Source organism: Triticum aestivum, chromosome 7A (assembly GCF_018294505.1).
Source record: "Triticum aestivum cultivar Chinese Spring chromosome 7A, IWGSC CS RefSeq v2.1, whole genome shotgun sequence".
Taxonomy (NCBI): domain Eukaryota; kingdom Viridiplantae; phylum Streptophyta; class Magnoliopsida; order Poales; family Poaceae; genus Triticum; species Triticum aestivum.
In genome coordinates, this window is record NC_057812.1 from 65,032,679 (window position 1) to 65,040,637 (window position 7,959).

Sequence of the window (7,959 nt, forward strand, 5' to 3'; positions counted from 1 at the left end):
CGGTGGATCTTCCAGTACGGCAAGTCCCAGAAAATAGACCTCGTTTTCCATACGTTCAGCAGCGGCTCTGGCGCCTTTCGCTTCTTTCCCGGCTCTGGCGCGTTTTGCTTCTTTTCCGGCAGTGGGCAACCTTTCCAATTTTTCAACAGCCCGTCTATTTCCTCGTCGCTCCTCATACGCGGGCGTCTTCGGGGTTCGGTTTCACCATCGAACAGATCCTTGCGTTTCCTCCACGGGTCATCGTCACGAAGCCACCTTCGATGTCCCATGAACATGGTTTTCAAAGACCCAGGATCTCTATCTAGCTGGCGATACACTGTGTCATCCATGCACCTGACGCATCTAGAGAATCCGTGGACCACCTGCCCCGCGAGATATCCGTAATCGAGATAGTCGTGCACCGTCGTGAGCAGTGCGGCTCTCATAGGGAAATATTCTTTCTCTACGACGTCCCACGTATTGGTTGGCGTTTTCCACAGCGTGTCTAACTCCTCTTTCAGCAGCCCTAGATACAGATTGATGTCGTTCCCTGGTTGTTTGGGCCCTTCAATTAGCATACTCATGTGAATGTACTTCCTCTTCATGCACAACCAGGGGGAAGGTTGTACATCCACACAAACACAAGCCAGGTGCTATGTGTGCTTCTCTGGATGCCAAACGGATTGACTCCATCGGTGCTCGCTCCCAGCATGATGTTCCTTGGATCATTCCCAAATTCTGGGTCTTCGAAGTTCAACGCTTGCCACTGGCTCGCATCCTTAGGGTGACTCAACATCTTGTCTTTTTTATTTATCTTCGGATCATTTTCGTCATCTTCCCGCTTCTTCTCCTCCCTATCCGCGTGCCAACGCAGGAGCTTTGCTACCTTAGGATCCGCGAAATACCGCTGCAAACGAGGAGTGATCAGAAAGTACCACACCACTTTTCGAGGGGCTTTCTTCCTCTTCTTGTATCGAGTGACGCCGCACACTGGACATATGGTAGACTCCGCGTGCTCGTCCCGATAAATGATGCAATTGTTCATGCACACATGGTATTTCACGTGCGGTAAATCTAGAAGACACACGATTTTCTTCGCCTCCTCAAAACTGGTCGAGCACTTGTTCCCCTTGGGAAGACGTTCGTGCCAGAATGACATGTTCTCGTCGAAGCATGCGTCGGTCATTTTGTGTTTTACCTTCATCTCCAGAGCCATGAGCGTTACTTTCAGACGGGTATCCTCGGGCCTACATCCTTCATACAATGGAGTAACCGCGTCTATCTCCAGTTGATCTAGCTTGGCTTTCTCTCGGGCGGCAGCTCTTGCGTTATCCGTCTGCTTGAGAAGCAGCTCTTGAATATGAGGGTCCTGCACCCAGCCTCCATCATCGTCTGCTCCGGCATCTTCATCTTCATGATCATGCCCTTCGTCTTGATCTTCCTCATCATCATGTCCGGCATCTTCTACATGATGACTGTGTACAGCATCACCGTCGTGATCATGTCCTGGACATTATTCGTCTTCTCGCCCGCCCTCGCCGCGGTGGTTGTCTTGCTGCCCTTCCTTATTTCTTGCCCAGACCCCATGGACGACTCCATAGTCATCTTCATCACCTTGCCACCGATAGCCATCCATGAAACCATGCAAGAGCAGGTGGTCCCGCACCTGGCCGGAATCCGGGTCCGCAATAAGGCTCTTCAGCTTGCATCTTCGACACGGACATCTTATCTCCGTATCGTTCTTTTGAAGCATCTCGGCCTTCGCGGAGCTCAAAAACCTATTCACGAAGCCTTCGGTCATCGTGCGGACCATGGTCGCCTGCGGGGTAGAGCAAAACATATTTTAGAACCAAGAAAAAATTTGGCATGACTTTCCCTAAAATTAGGACCAAAAAGAATGCATAGTGCCAAAATTCTCGCCGAAACGGAAATGAATCAACATTCCGGCAAAATATTTGCAACTATCACATTTCAAATACCGGTACCTGCAAACACAAACATATATGCAACACCACAAACATACATAGATCTAGCTAGGCCACAAAAAGTGCATGTGCATGTTGTTGGAGCGAGCTAGGGAGAAAAAAGTAGATCTACAACATGAAGATAGCTTTCCCCTTACTTACCTATCAAAAAAAGGTAATTTCACCACTTAATTTTGATGAATTTATGGTGCAAATGAGGTGAGGAGGAGGAGGCAGTCGACAAGCTTGGAGAAGGAGGTGGAGGGAATGAAGTGGGGAAAGTGAGTGTGTAGGTGTGGCTGTCCAAAATATCTAGCTGGTCCTAGGTTACTAATGGCGCACCATATAGCCATGCGCCATTAGTAACCCAACATACTAATGGCGCACCTGCTGGTCGTGCGCCATTAGCAGTTTTGCAAAAAACAGAATAAAAAAATACAGTAGTGGCGCACTCTATGGCTGGTGCGCCATTACTAGTTAGAACTACTAACTGCACACTTTGCCCGGAGCGCCATTAGTATGTTTGGAAAAATGAAAAAAAATTGTTACTTGTGGCGCACCTTGTGCCTGGTGCGCCATTAGTGTCTTCCACACTAATGGCGCATCACCACATGGTGCGCCATTAGTATATAGTAGTGGCGCACCACTTCTCTGGTGCGCCATTAGTGTCAATTTCATCTATAGCCCTTTTGCTAGTAGTGACCTACTCTGACTACGTCTGTTCGCAAGCTAGCCAGCATTAAACACAATGTCGGTTGGCTCCTCACGTCCGCTCGCTATTTAAACGATGCCAGACGCCGGGCAAGAACCGCACCACACCTCCGCTCCCCATTTCCTCCTTGAAATTTTTTCTCCATGGCATGTGACGAGCAGGAAGAAGAGTTCTCCTGCATAAAGCCGGTTGGGTGGCCCGTCAAGCCTTCCGGTCACGAGCCAGGCAACTGTTTGTTCCTCCTCCATCGAGCCACTGTAGGCCAGCTCGTGGAGGTTGAAACTACTAGCCTGTGCGTGATTCAGCTAATGAAGGAGTGGTGAGTTGCTCCAGGCCGGCATCGGGGGGAGCACGGCGACACGTGCATCGTGGCTGCCGTGGACGATGTCGTGTCGTACCGCGCCTCCCGTGCTTGCGACCACACCATCCGGCGTCAATGTGCGTGTAACCATGCCCTTTTTGCAAAGAAAGAAGCCGGCTACGAACTCGACGAGGCGGCACCCAGCACGTCCGCACCCACAACCATCATCGAGAAGTAGAACACAGGAGGCCGCCGCGGCTTGGGTCCCATGAAGGCCACCACCAAGGCGATGCCGGCGTATGCAGCCGGTGTCTTGCCCTCTGGCAGGCCACCATCGTCCCCCTACCCCAAAACCAACTCTGACCCTTGCATCATAGGCATCCTTCCCCTCTAGTTGAAGCATCAGCCAGCGGATCCACTCGATGAGCGGTGAGGAAGCGAGCAGTGCTTTGCGCTGAAGCATATATACCTCAGGGGCTGCCAGACATGGGAAAGATAATGGAGATCTGTCACGGCCGGCCATAGAATAGTCATACGTATCCATGTCGTCGGAATGGATATCCGGCAGCGCTGGATGCAGACTAGTTTTATCTTTGTTCGGTACCTTTTTAGTTTTGAAAATGTAATGAGTTTTGTTCGGTTTGTATGAAATCCACTGTGTTTGCATGTATTTCGTCCGGTTAGTTCAAAGAGTGATTGAAATGTATGCGGGCCGGGTTGGATGGCAGCCTCCGCCATCAGTGTCCGTGGACTGGTCCTGTGTTCGTGGACAGACGCGGGAAGGAATTTGCGGGTCGACGTTGGAGATGTCCTCACGTGCCATAACAATACAATTTCAAATTAGTCCAAACAATTCAGGCAAACAAATTCTGAAATTTTCAAGATTTTCTAAGACCGGTTTTTTTGGCTTCACTCGGAAAAAAAAATTGAATCAAGTTGCGGCAGCGATGCATAGGGCTAATGTTGTTGCTCGCGAGCTGCAGCGGTATCAACAGATCTAGCCAAGGGTTTCGAGAGAATAAAATCAACAAACAAGGAGAAACAAAAGCAAAAATAAAATATATAACTTGTTTAAAATAATAAAGTTACTAAAACCAGGCAAATCAAAACCAAGGAAAAATAGATAAAAAACAAAATCTTTTGAAATTAATAACGTTTTAAAGGACGAGTATACGTAGCGGCCGGCTGCTCGCTGCCTGCGCGAGCGGACGGCCTAAAATAGCAATTTTTTATCTCTTAATTGTTATAACCTTAATTACTATTTAGGAATTGTCAGCGTTCACTTTTTATAGACATGCATGTGTGTAATTTTCGTCCGCTAGCGCATGTCTTCTTTGGCATTTAATGCATTTACGCCAGTCACATCAGTTGGGAAAAATAGATCACATATGCATTTGTTTCGGTTTTCATATTTTGAAAAAGGCATATCCTCTAAACCGCGCGTCGGAATTCAGATCCGTTTTCATTGTTGGATTCTTCACGGTGAGATCTTTAAAACTAGATCCCGCATGGATATGTTTCGATGAATTTTTTTATGCCAACTTTAATGCTATATGGTGCAACCTCAGTACTGCATTGTGCAACTTTAGTACTATATGATGCAACTTGTTTCAACACCAGTTTTTGGAGATGCATGATCTAATTTCATATGAGGTTGCAACCTAGCAACCACAACAACTTGATGTGCAACTAGTCTACTGCTCCGACCAATTATCTAGTATTGGATGTGCAACCATTGTCCCTACTCGTGGATGTGTAGGGTTTTTTAGTTGACATACCCTGCCCCATCTCCCCTACCAGTGATATGTGCAACTTAGAGTGTTGTTAGAGACAACGTCTATTACTCGATGTGCAACTCCCTCCCCTCCCTACTTGTGGATATGCAGTTTCAGTTGGCGGGGGCAACAAATGGAGTTGCACAAAGTCTGCTAGGCAGTTGGCCGGAGCAACATATGAAGTTGCATATCTCATAGGCAGGGATAGTTGGATGATGAAAATTTTACATTCACGAGGGGTAGTGAAAAGTCATATAATCATGAGGGTAGTGAAAAGTTGCATATAAACAGGGCGTGAAATTAATATTGTACTAGAGGGGTGGTTTGGACCGGGTGCTAGTAGGGAAATTACACATCCACGGGGTATGAAGGAAAGTTGCACGTCACTCGTAAAATAGTTGGTTGTGGCAGTATCTGAAGTTGCACATCCACAGCTAGACAATTGGCCGATGCAGCAAACAATGAAACACAACCACGGAAAGGTGGAAATTTGCACATCAACTATTAGGCAGTTGACGTGCACAACACATGAATTTGCACATTTCACTAGAGAAGGAGGTAGTTTGGGGGTGGAGGCGCCCACTAGTGAAAACTACACATATACGGGTAGGCGAAAAGTTGCACATCCACTATCATGTAGTTGCACATCGACTGCTAGGTAGTTGCATAAAACGGAGACTAAATTGCACAATTTTTTTAACGAAACATACCCATACAGAATCTAATTTCGAAGCACGTTGCAAGAGTTTTAACGGTGAAATAAGATCTTGATTTCAACATGACGTTTGGAAGTTATGGGTACTGAATAAATTTTGAGGTACCGGGCATTCAATACAAGCGCATGTTATGTAGCCAACTTAGTATTACCGTGTGTGCAACTTAGTATCACCATGTTATGTAGCCAACTCCGCAGTCGGGCGTGAGCACCTCCCATGACAATTCATGTGCGACTATGCGGACGAGATCGTGCAACTCTGTGGCCATGCATATATGACTGTGCTGATAAAAGTGTGCAACTCCGCAGCCATGCGTGAGCACCTCCCACGATACCTCATGTGCGACTATCCGGATGAGATTGTGTAATTCTATGGCCATGCATGTGCGACTGCACCGACAAAAGCATGCAAGTTCGCGGCGGGGCATGAGAACCTTCAAAAACAATTCATATGCGATTATGCGGACCAAATTATGCAACTTTGTGGTCATGTATGTGACAACTAGGACTACTATGTGTACAACTGTAACTACTATGGATGCCAACAAAAATAATAATAATAAATAATAGATCAACTTACACGTAGATCCCCAATTCTCTGAGCAACCTAACACGTTTTAGAGTGAATCGACGACTCAATCTGCAGCCGATCTCACCATGAAAACATCCAGACCCTGGTATCATACCAACAACGAGGAAACGACATCAGGAACAACACCCCATCATCCACATGGAAGTCCAAACAACTGATAAAATAGCAAATACTCCCTCCGTCCGGGTTTATTAGGCCTCTTAGCATCACAAGCATGTTCACTTTTATAAGGCCCCGCGTTGGAAAGGTGCATGCATGCAACCATTTCATTGGTTACATTGAAAGCTATTGTTGTTGGTGCCATGGCTGAAAAATTAATACACTTCATGTGTGTTTTTTCATTGGCTGCATGCATATGAGAGAGTGTATTGAGAGTGGAGTGGAAGAATTAATGTGAGCAAATTACTACTCCCTCCGTTCCTAAATACTTGTCTTTCTAGACATTTCAAATGACTACTACATACGGATGTATGTAGACATATTTTAGAGTGTAGATTCACTCATTTTGCTCCGTATGTAGTCACTGGTTGAAATGCCTAGAAAGACAAGTATTTAGGAACGGAGGGAGTATGTGTTTTGGTCTAAAAGAAGTTGTCTTTAGGCCTAATAAACCCGGACGGAGGGAGTACAAATAAAGAGAGACAGAGTAGTACTAGCAAGTCCAAACTAAACGGGGGTAAGATATGAGATTCCTGCACAAATTTCCAACTTTTTTTCATGTGATCAAAGCGTGCAACAACGACAACACTTCATGTTACTACTGGAGATGGTGCCGGACCACGGTAATGAAATCCTTGGCTAAGGTTGTTTTGTGAAACTGTGAATTCAACCAGAGTCACTTAAGTACAGTCGAGGAAGCCAAAGGCTGGGGAGATGGAGTCGGCAGCGAATGATTCCTGCGGGATCGGGCCTGGAAACCAGCGAGGGAGCCGCCGCGGGTAGGAGAGGAAGGGAGCCGGCGTGGGGGACGGTGACGCACTCCGGTGGCCGGTCAGCGGCGGTCGCCGGAGGCAATGGAACTGGTGGCCGCGCGCATCCGCATCTCTCGTGCGTACGTGGCGGTGGGGATCGGGCAATGGGGGAGAGGATGGCTGCGGGGAAATGTCGTAGTGGCCAGGGTGGGCGTGTCGCCCGACCAGGTGGCTCCTGGATCAGATCCAACGGCGCACGAGCGGCCGCTCGCGAGGACAGAATAGCGCGCATGCACCAAGAAGAATTTGGGCATTTTAAATTGTGCATTTAGGATTAGATGGTAAAACATGGGGATGCCCCAGTGTCGTAACAGGCTTATTGGGGCGGGCACCCCTCTCGCATAATTAAGCGAGCCTGTAGCACTCCACATTTCCCTTTTGCTGCTTGAAGGATCATGCTTTTACCAGGACGTACCCCTTCCCATCTTGAAGACCTCGCATCCATGCGCTCGCTCCCTCCAGCCGAGGTGGGACTAATTTGTCGCTGAACCGAGCTTTTTTACGAGGCCGATGCTAAACCTGCCACGGACAAACAGGCCTATACAAGTGGCCTCGTCATCCTAAATCACACATTGGCCCGTCGCGATTAGGCTTGCTTTGCGGGAGTAACAGTGTTTAATGATCTGGTTAAACATATCAGACATAGGGGATGTAGCTCAAATGGTAGAGCGCCCGCTTTGCATGCGGGAGGCACGGGGTTCGATCCCCCGCATCTCCAACATAAATTGGTTTCTATCAACGCATCTCCATGTCGCCATCAAGTCTAGTTTATCCTAGTTATTGTTGGCATCATTGTTTGTCTCGTTCTCTCCTTCTTTGAGGGTGATGTTCTCACCATTAGATATCAACGCATCTTCATTCCTAAGTCTTTTCTATCAACGCATCTCCATTCCTAAGTCTTTTTTTAATGTATTTTCAGGCCATCGCCAAGTATGCTTCTTCATATCGCC

The 7,959-nt window shown here is 47.4% G+C and overlaps 2 non-coding genes across 2 annotated transcripts; one reads left to right on the forward strand and one right to left on the reverse strand.

Moving 5' to 3' along the window:
• Positions 1 to 7,279: 7,279 nt before the first annotated feature.
• On the reverse strand, positions 7,280 to 7,385 carry LOC123155146 (small nucleolar RNA Z279/snoR105/snoR108). The gene has a single exon (XR_006477259.1). It is a non-coding gene; the product is annotated as a small nucleolar RNA Z279/snoR105/snoR108 (small nucleolar RNA).
• A 269-nt stretch (positions 7,386 to 7,654) lies between these two features.
• TRNAA-UGC (transfer RNA alanine (anticodon UGC)) lies at positions 7,655 to 7,727 on the forward strand. Its single transcript has one exon. It is a non-coding gene; the product is annotated as a tRNA-Ala (tRNA).
• Positions 7,728 to 7,959: the final 232 nt, after the last annotated feature.